The sequence below is a fragment of the Esox lucius genome, chromosome 21 (assembly GCF_011004845.1).
Source record: "Esox lucius isolate fEsoLuc1 chromosome 21, fEsoLuc1.pri, whole genome shotgun sequence".
Classification (NCBI taxonomy): domain Eukaryota; kingdom Metazoa; phylum Chordata; class Actinopteri; order Esociformes; family Esocidae; genus Esox; species Esox lucius.
The window spans coordinates 29048174-29063173 of record NC_047589.1 but is presented as its reverse complement, the minus strand read 5'-3'; the positions used below and the strand labels follow the sequence as shown (position 1 = coordinate 29063173).

Below are 15000 nucleotides of genomic sequence, written 5' to 3'. Positions count from 1 at the left end.
CACAACTCTGTCTCTCATTGAGGAACAGCACACTGCATGCTGCTATAAATCACCCCCCCCATCCCTTTCCCTCCCAACACACACACACACCCATACACACACACACACAGACAGTCAGAAGGTGTTTCTGACTGTCTCTCTCACCTCTAAACTCTTTACAAGACTCTACTGGAAAAACTAGAAATGTGGCAGCAGAAAGTAGATAGGAAAAGTGATAGAAAGAGAGACAGACACACAGCGAGAACAGGAGAGAAAGAGATACAGAGAGAGAGAAGGAATGAGGCAGATATAAAGAAATAAAGAAAAAAGAGAAGGAGTTTGAGAGAAAGTTTCACAGTACCTGGAGGACAGGCTAGTGGTGCTGGATGAGTGAGAAAGATAAGGATTCCTCTATCTCTGTCCACTCTCTCACTCTCCCCTCTCTGTCTTCTGTCCTCTCTCGGTCTTCTGTCCTCTTCTTGTCTTGCTGTTCTCATGCAGAGTTTTGGTCTTGGTGGGAGAGAGGTAGAAAAGAGAGAAGAGCCCAGCTCCCCTGAAAGAAGAAGGAGAAGACAACCTCTCAGTCCCGTTCCTCTCCTGGATGTGATGACACTCCAGTCCTGACCATCTGTCGAGACACGTCCTGAGCAGAGAGGTGGAGTACAGCCACCACCCGACCCACCTCCTCTCATAGCCTAGACACACTCCCCCTGACCAATCACAGCTTAGCAAAGGCTGGCTACTGGGTGGTTCCCTTGTGCCAGGAGGCAGGACAGACACACACACACACACACACACACACACACACACAGGACAGACTGGAGTGGAGGGACACACTACGGGAGAGACGCGAGAAAACCCCCAGTAACTTGAGAGGGAGAGAGTGTGTATGAGTATGGGTGTGTGTGTGTGTGTGTGTTGGAGTGTGTGTGTGTGTGCGTGTGTGTTGGAGACAGAGAAAGCAGACACAGGGAGAGGGGAACGGGTGGGCAGAGAATCAGAGTTCAGGGAAAGAACATTAAACATTGATAAACTCCGGTATCAGCAACATCCAATCACAGCAGTGAGATGTGACCCGTTGCCATGACAAAAGCGCAACAGTAAATCCCAAACAACATTGTTGAGTTAACCAACATTAATCCCTGGATTTAATTCCTACCCCTAACCATTTGCACATTGTTACAACACGGTACATAACCTACGACAATAAAAATGACATTATCGTTATAAAACGTGCGTAACGTTTTCTTAGCATTCAATAATTTTTCACTTTTGTTACTAATTATAGCTTTCTTATTTCTCACTTATATGGGAGTGTAACCTATAGTTTCCCCATAAAGAAAGCCAATGGTGTTGATTTGAAAGCGTTAACAATAATTGTGACCTGAACAAACACACACACACACACACACACACACACATGAAAAAACATGCACACACATACCTTTTCTCTCACAGTGGCCCATTTCACCCCCTCACATTCTCCCTGACACCCTGACGACCCTGTGAAGTCACAACCCTCTCCCGGTCTCCCCACTCTCCAATTCTCCCCACTCTCCCGGTCTCCCCACTCTCCAATTCTCCCCCCACTGCCGGTCTCATCTCTCTCCCGGTCTCCCCTCTCTGCTGGTCTCCCCTCTCCACTGGTCTCCCCTCTCTGCTGGTCTCCCCTCTCTGCTGGTCTCCCCTCTCTGCTGGTCTGCCCTCTCTGCTGGTCTGCCCTCTCTGCTGGTCTGCCCTCTCTGCTGATCTGCCCTCTCTCCTGGTCTCCTTTTCTTCAAAGTAAATGTGGTCCAGAGAATTCACCTAATAAAGTAACAATGCTTTAGCGTTCAGTTGGTTTCACGGTGAGCCAGCCGTTAGCACTAAAGCGCTAGCCGCACACGCACGCACGCACGCACGCACACACACACACACACACACACACACACACAGCAGATAATACTATAGCCCTCACACCATAGTGTGATACTGTGTGTGACACACAGTCTCAGCAGCATTCCTCCATACAACACATCGATCTATAGCTTTAAGATAGAAAAAAATGGTTCCACACTAAAAGGAACCCCTCATCTACAGAGAGGCGAACTACAGGAACCATCTGAGCCAGACCCAAACAGACCCCACAGAGACCCAGCCCAGCACACTGGAAGGACATAGTATATTGCCCTAAACTACATGAACACACAGGGGCAGAATACCAACTATGTACAGACTCAGTGATCATGGTCTTGACTATGTACAGACTCAGTGATCATGGTCTTGACTATGTACAGACTCAGTGATCATGGTCTTGACTATGTACAGACTCAGTGATCATGGTCTTGACTATGTACAGACTCAGTGATCATGGTCTTGACTATGTACAGACTCAGTGATCATGGTCTTGACTATGTACAGACTCAGTGATCATGGTCTTGACTATGTACAGACTCAGTGATCATGGTCTTGACTATGTACAGACTCAGTGATCATGGTCTTGACTGTGTCCAGACTCAGTGATCATGGTCTTGACTGTGTCCAGACTCAGTGATCATGGTCTTGACTGTGTCCAGACTCAGTGATCATGGTCTTGACTGTTTCCAGACTCAGTGATCATGGTCTTGACTGTGTCCAGACTCAGTGATCATGGTCTTGACTATGTCCAGACTCAGTGATCATGGTCTTGACTATGTACAGACTCAGTGATCATGGTCTTGACTATGTACAGACTCAGTGATCATGGTCTTGACTGTGTACAGACTCAGTGATCATGGTCTTGACTGTGTACAGACTCAGTGATCATGGTCTTGACTGTGTACAGACTCAGTGATCATGGTCTTGACTGTGTACAGACTCAGTGATCATGGTCTTGACTGTGTACAGACTCAGTGATCATGGTCTTGACTATGTACAGACTCAGTGATCATGGTCTTGACTATGTACAGACTCAGTGATCATGGTCTTGACTATGTCCAGACTCAGTGATCATGGTCTTGACTATGTCCAGACTCAGTGATCATGGTCTTGACTATGTCCAGACTCAGTGATCATGGTCTTGACTATGTACAGACTCAGTGATCATGGTCTTGACTATGTACAGACTCAGTGATCATGGCCTTGACTGTGTACAGACTCAGTGATCATGGTCTTGACTATGTCCAGACTCAGTGATCATGGTCTTGACTATGTACAGACTGTGAGCAGCTATCAGGAGAGGGTAACACAGGGGAGAAGACAGACCATGCCCGCACTGCTCACAAAATGAGGTGGAAATGGAGCTGCACAATCTAACCTCCTGCCAAATGTATGACCACATCAGACACATATTTAGCACAGGCCATTGTGAGCCACAAGGACATTGTAATTAAATCAAACACAGATAAATCAAATCAAACTCCTGTGTCTATTAGAAGAGATTTTTACATTTTTTCTCACACTTGAATGAAGACTTCCCACCTAAACTCCCTCCATGACAGCTACATACCCCTACACTGCCAAGACCACAGACAAACAATACCCCGACACTGCCAAGACCACAGAAAAACAATACCCTGACCTGCCAAAACCACAGATAAACAATACTCTGACCTGCCAGGAAAGAATCCCAGGTAATTAACTCCATTACATGTAGATTTCCTGCAGAGTGAAGTTAAAAGCAGCTGATTAACGCATGGCAGAACAAAAGAACAAAAGACGTTAGCACGGACAACAACCACTCCAGTAGATATTACCACACCAATACACATCAGCAGTCCGTGGAGTGTCAAGCGAGTTACTTCATCGTTGGTGTGGAACAACAAAGGCTGTGTTATAGCAGCAGGTCAATCACACCTGTCGCTCTTTCTCCCTCTCACTCTTCTACTCCACACGCATACATTATGGGCTTGATTAACAGCTTTTATACTGGTGAAACAAAGCTTAAAAGCAAGCAAGTTTATTTATATAGCACAATTCATACATCGCAGCAATTCAATGTGCTTTACAAAGAAAAATATATGAAAGTACAATAACATAAAAACAAATACTCAAATAAAAACATCAAAACAAATGAATACATCATAATGATAAAAAATACAATAAGAAAACATGTAAAGATTAAAAATGGGATAAAACATAGGAAGCTATAAGGCTAAACAGTGTGGTTAAGTTTAAGTGCTCAGTCATAGGCACGTGAGAAGAGAAGTGTATTTAACCTGGATTTAAAAATGGATATGTTTGGGGCACGTCTAAGATCTTCTGGTAGTTTATTCCAGTTGTGTACAGCATAAGTGCTAAATGCAGCTGGAATGAGTTGGAATGAGATAGCAAGAGACAGAGAAAGAAAGAGAGAGAGAACAGATGGTTGAATTAGATCAACATATAATCATGCTGGTCAGTGTTACCGTGGTGACACCTGACACTGCTTCCCTGAAGAGAGATGAAGGGAGACCTGTCAATCAAATGAGGACGGTTGCTCCCAATCTGGCAGTCGCCAAATACAGTAGCTTCTTAAAACCTGGCAATCTCAGTATGGCTGCATAACGTGGAATACCCACAGATATGTACCTGCTCTTGGCCCTGAAGGAAGTCATCACAGAAAATATTATTAGCACAACTGGACTTTTACAACAGAAGGGAAGAGCGAGGAATTTCGGGTTAAGCCCGAAAGACTCTCATACCCAATCTGTCTCAGTTCGTTCCTCCAATCTGCCTAGTGGTATCAGCTTTCCCTAATGATGGGCATACTGAAGAACACCACACACAGACACATGATGCCCGGTGTCCCGCCACCCTGGGTCTTCTCCAGACAGTACAGCTGCACCAGAGCCTCCTGCCAGGCTGTCTGACTGCCCAGGGAACCCTACTCTGATCCCATGCCCATCCAGAGGCTGGTGAAGACGGCCCGGTACACCACCAGAGTCAAGCCAGTTCCCCTACCAACATACCAACCAGTTCATGCTTCTGGTCGAGACAGTGTGTCTGGAGGGAGGCATGTAGTGAGGGACAGAGAACCGGAGGGTAAAGGTCATATTGACGAGTGACAAAGAGTGTAGAGGTCAAGGCAACGAGCGACGTTGGGGGATCGGAGCGTAAAGGTCAGTGTGACAAGCGATGAAGGGGGTAAGAGTGTAAAGGTCAAAGCTGCGGGTGATGGGACGGGTCAGAGTGTAAAGTTCACAGTGAGAAGCGATGAGGGGGGTCAGAGTGTAAAGGTCATGTTGATGAGTGATGTCAGAAGTAAGCTGGAGAAAAAAGCAGAATGCAGTGCGAAAAATTATTTATTGAGGAGCTTTTTAGTGGCCAGTCTGTACATTACATCACCATAGCCATAGATTGGCAGGAAGGTCATATTCATCGTGGTATACCGGGGTGTACTAGGGGTATATCGGGGTATACAAGGGTATAATAGGGTATACTGGGGTATATCGTGGTATACTGGGGTATATCAGGGTATACTGGGGTATATCGTGGTATACTGGGGTATATCGGGGTATACTAGGGGATACTAGGGTATATTGGGGTATACTAGGGTATATCGGGGTATACTAGGGTATTCTTTGCAATGTGGGTGAAGGATGCCTTTTGCATTTACCAAATAATTTTTTTACGGCAACCTTTGTCTGACCAGTTCAGGAAGTGTATGTTAAAGTGGATTGTAAAAATGTATTTACTTTATTCCTGTGTTAATCCATACCCCCCCCCCCCCCATACATGTTCATATGACAAATGAGTCTTAAGCACCGTATGAGTCTGGTCAAATACAGTGCATTAAGTAGGTACAGCCATTAAGTAGGTACGTCCTAGGCATAAGCAACATACGCAGTCGCTCAGGGCCCTTAAACACTAGGGGCCCCCAAACCGCTAGTGAGCCCCAGACCATTAAGGGAGAGGGGGACCCCAAATCTAAATTTGCCTAGGGCCCCCATAAGGCTAAGGTCGACACTGGGGATAGCCTACATAATGAAGCCGTTTAAGGATAGTTTACACCTGCTGTCAATGAAGCATGTGGCTAATAAAATGAGACATGATTTAATTTTGCAAGGACACTTTTGGATTCACATCTAAGCAGGTGAGGAGACCGTGTGAATATCTAATGTTTTGCTGGTTTCGCAGCATGCTCTGTTCTTTAGCATTACAGGCATGTTTGGCAGAGTTTTTTATCTTCTAAAGTTTGAAACCTCCTGCTGTAAGAAAAGAGCAATCAAGCTCTATGTTTGTTTTATGTCCTATTGTATTTCGACTTGGTACCTGTGTAGCCCAGTTAGCTCAGCATGATATAGGTATGAACATGCATGTGGTCTTGTTGCAAAGGCCTGGTCCAGGAGAAACACTCTGAACTCCATAATGCTCACATACTGCTCCCCCTGGAGACCCGGGTTTCGATACCCATCTCCTCCGTGTGTCCACCTCAGGAGACCCAAGTTCAAAACCTGTCTCCTCTAAATCTTTTTCTCTCTCAGACTGCCAATGTCAATAAAAGCTGTGGAAAAAGAATCTCTAAATAGGTAGGGAGAGTGTGTCCACTCACTTTAAAAACAATGTATGCTGCAATTATTGCAAAACTCTATAAAACAATCTGCCCAATGTAGAAAATGCAACACACTGTTACAACCGAGGAGAGCAGCCAACTTGAGATTGTTTATTTCACTTTGGTTTATTGTTTATTTGACATGCATTGGGTATGTAGACATACGCTTCCCAGGGCATGGAAGTCCCTTTGAATTCAATTAAATTAAGAAAGAGACAGAGGTAAAAGAGAGAGTGAAAGAGACAGAGAGAGGCTTGAGGGGAAAAAGCTCAAAGTAGATGACCTCACCGACCCCCCCCCCGTCTTCCCGCTCTCTCAATGGTAGCAAACACACCCAAACCCACCCACACCTCCACCCCCACCCCCATGGCCGACACATACAAACTCATCCACACCCCCACCCCCATGGCCGACACATCCAAACCCACCCACACCTCCACCCCCACCCCCATGGCCGACACATACAAACTCATCCACACCCCCAACCTCATGGCCGACACATACAAACCCACCCACACCTCCACCCCCACCATCATGGCCGACACAACCAAAATCATCCATACCCCCACCCTCATGGCCGACACAACCAAACTCATCCACACCCCCACCCTCATGGCCGACACAACCAAACTCATCCACACCCCCACCATCATGGCCGACAATAAGGGAAGGCTGGGTTGTTTTCTCTCAGGAATCGAGCAGATCTGAATACCTCAGTCTTGCTGGTTGGAAAGGGTAATCTCTATAAACAAATGCATCCACTCTTTGGAACATTCCTTAACATCCTTTCAATCACAGGGAAATTCGCAGATGAACTGATCAGCAAACAGAATCGAGGGTAGTGGAAGGTGTATGGAGCTTTGGAAGGAGGTATATAAATGACATCATCCTATTAATGAGTGAATAGCCCGCAGGGGGTCAGTGTTTGTATGGTGACTCCTCCCACCTCCAGCCAAGGCTTTCCATTGTGGACATTCACAACCCAATCACCGTGCTTCACTGGTCAAACGTAGAGTGTTCAGGAAAGGATTGGATGCCTTAGATCATCAAAAAGTTCCCGGAGTCTCCCCTCCATGACAACCTCTGGGGGAATCTGTCACACGTCAACCATAGCTCCAGACCCTACATCCCAGACCCTACATCCCAGACCCTACATCCCAGACCCTACATCCCAGACCATACATCCCAGACCCTACATCCCAGACCCTACATCCCAGACCCTACATCCCAGACCCTACATCCCAGACCCTACATCCCAGACCCTACATCCCAGACCATACATCCAGACCCTACATCCCAGACCCTACATCCAGACCCTAAATCCCAGACCCTACAGCCCAGACCCTACAGCCCAGACCCTACAGCCCAGACCTTACATCCAGACCTTACATCCAGACCCTACATCCCAGACCCTACATCCCAGACCCTACATCCAGACCCTAAATCCCGACCCTAAATCCCAGACCTTACATCCAGACCCTACATCCCAGACCCTACATCCAGACCCTAAATCCCGACCCTACATCCAGACCCTAAATCCCGACCCTACATCCCAGACCCTACATCCCAGACCCTACATCCCAGACCCTACATCCAGACCCTAAATCCCGACCCTAAATCCCAGACCTTACATCCCAGACCCTGCTCTCCAGATCCTACTCTCTAGTCCCTACAACCCAGACCCTACTCTCCCTCCACACCAAACCCCAGCCCAACAACCTCAACCCTCCCCCAGACCCATTTCCCTGCAACTACCCTCACGCCCCCCACCCCCAAGCACACAGCCCTCATCGGGGGTTTGAGAACAGACACAGAGCGAGACAACACCACACCTCCGCCCTAGACCAGTCCTCCTGGTACATGTCAGCATGCAAGGCTGCAGTCTAAATGGCAACCTATATCATAGTGCCTTTTCTTTGACCCGGGAGCATAAGGCGGCATGACAGTAGAACACTAAGCAGGGTTAGTGTGCCATTTGGATCCCGCTGATGACACTGTCAGCAGCTGAACGTTTCTCCCAGGAGGAAGACCATCAGCAGCACAAAGTGTACACTACTCCCTATATAGTACACTTTTTTTTAACCAGGACGCTATCAAAAGTGGAACACTGTACAAAAAATAGGGGTTATATTTGGAACAGAAGCGAGGGAGGTAATTCAGTAAATTAAGTGACAAGCTCATAAGACCAGCAGAGGAACATGTTGGACAGCAGATGTCGTGCAGGATAAGCTAAGGTGACATTGCTGCAGTGTATGTGTGTGTGTGTGTGTGTGTGTGTGTGTGTGTATAGGATAATAACCCCTAGCTTCTATATTTATCAGAACGCCCCTAGTCCCCTTGTGGTCCCCAGGACACAGTGTGGTCACACACATTCCTGACAGAGGACATGAGAGGTAAGGGCAGAGAGAAAGAGTGGATATAGGGGGACTGGAAAAGAAAGAGGGAGAGGAGGGGAGGGGGAAAAAGGGAAGAGACTTAATGGTGGGATGGGAAAAGGAGAAAGAGATTGGGGGGGGGGGGTTGTGCTACCGTAGTAAATTCCTAAAATGCCCTGGGGTTCTGCGAGACAGCTGAACATGCAACACACGTACACGTAAAGAGCCCTGATCACGCCATCCATCTGCTGCTACATGCCAGCAGAACACAGCCATGTGGCTTTACACGCATGTCTGGCAGCAACTGTCACTAACGTGTTAGCTCTAATGTATAGGACCTCACCAAAGCCCTTCTTCACTGGAGAGGATTAGCTCTCGCACACGGAATATTATTTATATACACAGCCTATCTTCCCAGCTTCTTGCTGGATTTGCCATAACCCTTCTTTTGACTTGGGCTGTTTTTTTTTTTTTACAATTTTCCCTGTCCAAGAGATCTCACACAGCTTTAATTACGTTGACATTGGAGTTCTTATGGAGGCCCGTCGGTGCCAAATGTATCGCATGCCCAGAACGGCTTGTCTGAGGAAGACTATCAGAGAGAGCTGAGACGAATTGGGGAAACCTCAGAAAGTTTGTGTACCTCTACTAGGGGACAAATATCTGGTTCTCCACCCCACTCTTGATGTTGGAGCTATGAAGTTTAATTTCTGCACCCAGCTCTAACTGTGCGAGCTCAGTGTAATTCACACACATAATCACAAGGGTTTAATAAATACATCATAAAAGGTATGCCACAGGAAGGTGAGTCCCTCAGCCACAGAATACAATAACACAACCAATATGACCTCAGTACTGGCGCCAAAGGCATCAGCAGTCAGAAGAACAGACCCTGTAGCTTTTAAGTCGTGACCATCTGCCTTACACCAACAGAATCACATATTACAGAAAGGAAACTAACTGAATATAAACTTTATTGTGTTACATTTTCTCTCTAGTTATATGTCCATTGTAGGGACATCACAGATCTGTTTGTTTTCTTAATGTCATCAGAGCCAACCAAAGAGCAGAATGAAAGGACAGAATGGTAAATTCAGCCCTCAAGCGTCAACAAAGTTTATGCTTAGAAACAATGGCCCTCATTCATGAAACCTTCTCAGAACAGATCTCAGATTTGAACGTTGGGAGAGACTTATGATCATCTCTAAACGTACCTGGTGGAAATGAGTGTAGATGTCATGGCAGATTGATTAATCGGATAAAGCCATGGACAGGAGAACGTGCAGCACCTGTACTTATTTACATATGACACACCTGTAATTTATGCGGGTGTGGCGATCATCAACCTATGAAATGACAGATTTCAGCATAAATTACAGCCTGAAACGGCTAATTAACCATTCTTCATTCTCAATGATGAAATCAGCGCAGTTACGGAACACTTTCGCCTCTCAGCCAAGAGCTGAAGTCTTTTAAAAGAGCAAGCTCTGCCATAATTAGGGTAACTGCTTGACCCAGAACCACTGGTTTATTTATAGGCCTACTCTCATTAGTCAATTTAAGACCTGTTAGCTAATCATGATGCCAGCCACTGAAATTCTAATGATCATTTATGATCTCCAAGTAGTCGATACGGCCTGAGTGACTCAGGAAAAGCAAGGCGAAGCAAGTTTATTTGTCTAGAGCATTACACACACAAAGGCATTTCCAAACTTACAAACGCATGAACAACAGAAATAAGAGAGAAAATGCAGAATAAAAAAGTGAAATAAATAAATACAATAATAGCCTACGGTAGTGATGCAATATTTAATATTGTGGTACGTTTGTGTGTGTTATATTTTCCTTGTCATCTTATTTTATATGACCTATTATTATAATTATAATTTGTGGTTGTTGTTACTGAGGCAGTTACGATTGTTGTTTTGCGTGATTATGATGGACTTGTTGCAAATCAAGCATTATCTTATTTTTTTACGTTGGTCTTATACGCTCTCCGACCAGATGCGAGTTTCATCGTAAGGATAAGACAATATTGATGAATATCTGCTCTGTCGGTGAAATGATCTTACGACCCGTTTTAAGATCAAATTTGATCATATGCACGCTTCATGAATGCATTAGCAGCTAACTACATAACAGCTAGCTAGCTTGTTAATCTAGCTAAGGCTGGTTTTGAATTCCCATTTTAGTAGCCTATCATGTCCTTGCATTTCCCAGTGCTCAGCATTTCAAGGCACACTTGTTATAAACTGTGCACATGACAACTAAGAATAATGAATTGAAATGCAAATATTAGCTAATGTCATGTTGATGTTTCTGAAACAGAAAATAATTGGTTTGTTTAATTGTAATGAAAGTACTGACCGTCCATGATTATCAATCACGCAGTCAGCTGAAGGAACAGATCACCGTCTTTTCACACCTTTGCAACAGTTTCGACCTGATCAATACACCCCAGATGGTTCATTAATCAGCCATTGATGAACCCATTAGCCTGCATTGTGTGAATTAGCCTTCCCCTGTAGATACACTTAGCAAGAGATCAGCTTCTTAATATTGGCTTTGATTAAAAGTAAAGAAGAAAAAGTAATGTCAACGCTACAGTCCAGTAACGTAGTAGACTCCACTAATCTCCGGATGGACCACGTCCCCCAGACTCTAGAATAGCTCACCTGGCTGGGAGGCACAGGCATCTAGAAGGGCCCAACATTGGTTGATATTTTAACCAAAGGCAGTTAACTTCTTGACTATCTAACAGAGAAGATTGGTCAGAATAACAGCTGTTACCAAGTATGATCTCAAGACCGGATGGTGCCAAATATATTGCAGGCCTATTCAGAACTAGGTAAAACTGTTCATGAATATAATGCCATTCAGAGTGATCTTAGGTTAAACGTTTTCTCTAACACATTTTACATTTCCTATGAATCATCTTCATGTTGTCAATTGTAATTGTTGTTCTTAATGTCTCATTTCCATTTTGTATGTGATTTATTGTCGGAATACAGGGCTCAGCTGTGAAAGAGATCTGGGTCTCAGTATAAATAAAGAAACACTGACCAACTGCTCCTCCCGTCTCTGAAGGGGAACCATTCACAGACAAAACTAAAAAAAAATAGTCTAACTGAACAGCATGTATCAGTGTACACATACACACACACACACACACACACACACACACACACACACACACATTAAACACACCAAACACACAGTTCAGCGGCCTCTCAGCACTGAAAAGTCACGGCCTGTCTTGTCTAAATAGAGGGTGGTGGGGGGGGGGGTTGGAGTTCAGCCATCACAAGCTAGAATCACTGTTATCTGTGCAAATCTTCCAGGTACAGTAGATGTTGCAAAATTACAATCTATAGGGTTCTCTGTCCTCGACACGTGGAATGGTCGGGAACACCCACAATCTGGATCGGAAGGTTGACAGGAGAACATTTGTCTGCGTTGACTTCCATTCCTCTTGACTCCAGGAACCCAGAGAGAGATCACTAGGGTGGTCTGGGGTTCTAATGTATGAAGAAAAAAAGAAAGCTGCATTGTTGCTGGGGACAACAGTAGCTAGGTTAACCTGCATATGGCCCAAATGGCATTCTATTCCCTATGTAGCACACAAACCAGCAAAACTAGGGAACACAGGGCACTATGTTGGGAACAGAACACCATTTGGTACAGACCCCTCATCCCTGAGGGGCTTTTCGGGGTCTCGTCCTAGCGGAGCGTCCGGAAGCAGGTTTTAATCCCCTCAGGCTGAGAGGTGAAAGGCAGAAACAAGGAGAACAGGAAGTCTTAGAGAAGGGGGGATGAGAGAAGAGGGGGTGTGGTTAACTGGTCTACAACAAAATGCCTGGATGAATCTGACACGTGTCCCAACTGGATCCCTAGTCCCTATATATATATATATATATATATATATATATATATATATATATATATATATATATGCCGATCCCTTTGCCCAGTCATGACGGTCTGAAGTAGGGCACTGAACAGGAAATAGGGTGCCATTTTGGACACTGTACTAATCCTATAAGCCTGTTGCCAGAAACATGGTGAGAGACAGAATGGCACACACACACACACACACACACACACCTACACACACACAGCTAACAACACCAACTAACAGGCCAGTTCAGGTGACTTGCTACAAGAAAGTTCTTCAGAACTTCCTAAGAGATGAAACATAGAACCTTGAGGACAACGAAGCTGCGCAAAGACCAAAGGCGTGCGGCGTTGTCCTGTTGTCTCCAACCCTGAAACATCTCTTATGTTGGTTGCTCTGATCCTTCTCAACGTTAAGCCAACAACGTTTAGGCAGATTACTGTGGTTCTGTAACAAAACAGAGGGGACCGACCAGACGTCGATGGGAAGCTAGCGCCCTTCTCTCAACGCCCTTTCATCTCAATAGTTTTTGATTGAACGGTTTCCAATAAAGTAGCTGAGCCCGAGCCACAGCGTGACGCCCAACCCAGGTCACTGGAACAGAGCTGGGGGCCGCTGAGGAACATATCAGACCAGAGCGGCTCTGAGAGGACATAGGAAGACCGAGGAAGGCCTTGTGTTAGGAAAGACTGTCGGTCACGTGACACATTGAAGACACAACTCCTCGATTACACTAATGGCCTAGTTGACACAAACGCCTGGTTTCCACTGGTGCCAAACCAGAAATGTTTTGGTTTCCATTGACACGGGCTGGTGCCAGTCGGCCAGTAGGCCATGGCCGAGTAGCCCGGCTCTCACTTGGGGCCAAGCCCCGGACTTTAGGACTTAGGGCGGGGTTTGCGGGTTGATGCGTTCGTTACGTGCTGCGAAAACAGGGCATGTTGTGCTAATCGAATAGCGATGTGTATCATTTGCTTTAGGCTTCTCGTAATGGTTTTCATCTAATCTAACAAACAGATCCCTGATAAAATAAATAAAATAAAGCAAAAGTACAGGGAAGCAAAGGCTCCCAGCAAAAAGAGCTGGAACGACCGAAGGTGGTGCGATGCCTTTGACTCAATAGAAAAAAGGAGCGCTGAGACTGAGATGTTGCTTGCAGAACCTATAACAGCACAAAATTACCTCAGAATTCTTGCATATTCTTCTATTAAGGGTACATAGTTTTGACTAAATATGTATTAAACTAAATAATGTCTACCCTGGCTTACAGTTGCAGTGTCACGAGTCTAGATGGAGAAGGAACCAGTCGCAGGAGTTTGAGGAAGAAAATTGTTTTATAACTCAAGTTCAAAAGCCGTAAAAAAACTGAACATGGCGTTATTGTTTATATGGCCTTTCATTTTTCCAAAACGGAATCATGTTGATAGTCGACTCCTCCCTCCCCACCTGAAACCCTCCTTTATTCCTTGGTACCAAATGTCGGGACAGGAAAGTCTAGAGCACAGGTGTCAAACCGGTTCCACAAAGGGCCGAGTGTCTGCAGGTTTTTGGTTTTTCCTATGAATTGGTTCCTAGTTCATACCTACACAACCAGGTGAGGGTAGAAACTAACCAATCAGTGACCTAATTAACCAATCAAGTACAAGGAGAGAGCAAAAACCTGCAGACACTCGGCCCTCCGTGGAACCGGTTTGACACCTCTGGTCTAGAGCTAACATTAGCATACACAGATCAGCCATAACATTATGACCATTGACAGGTGAAGTGAAAAACACTGCAGGCCTTCTGGGGTGTTTCCCGGTCTGCAGTGGTCAGTACCTATCAAAAGTGGTTCAAGGAAGGAAAAGCGTTGAACCGGCGACAGGGTCATGGGCAGCCAAGGCTATTTGATGCGCGCAGGGAGCGAAGGCTGGCTCGTGTGGTCCAATCCAACATACGAGCTACTGTAGCTCAAATTTCTGAAAAAGTTAACGCAGATAATGATAGAAAGGTGTCAGAACACACAGTGCATCATAGTTTGATGCATATGGGACTGCGTAGCCGCAGACCAGTCGGCCACAAAGCAAAAATGGTTCAGGAATGGTTTGAGGAACATAACAATGGGTTCAAGGTGTTGACTTGGCCTCCAAATTCCCCAGATCTCAATCCCATCGAGCATCTGTGGGACCTGCTGGAAAAACAAGTCCGATCCATGTAGGCCCCACCTCACAACATACAGGACTTAAAGGATCTGCTGCTAACATCTTGGTGCCAGATACCAC

At 45.5% G+C, this 15000-nt stretch overlaps 1 protein-coding gene across 4 annotated transcripts in view; it reads right to left on the bottom strand.

Moving 5' to 3' along the window:
- The window catches only part of sulf1 (sulfatase 1), an 86032-nt gene that overhangs the window by 57602 nt on the left and 13430 nt on the right, over positions 1 to 15000 (bottom strand). For 3 of the 4 annotated variants that reach the window (XM_029116144.2, XM_029116145.2, XM_029116146.2), the window contains exon 1: positions 341 to 647. The gene's annotated coding sequence lies outside the window, so the exon portion shown is untranslated. Of the gene's footprint in view, positions 1 to 340; positions 648 to 15000 lie in introns of those variants that run through there. The other variant, XM_029116143.2, reaches the window with a different exon arrangement.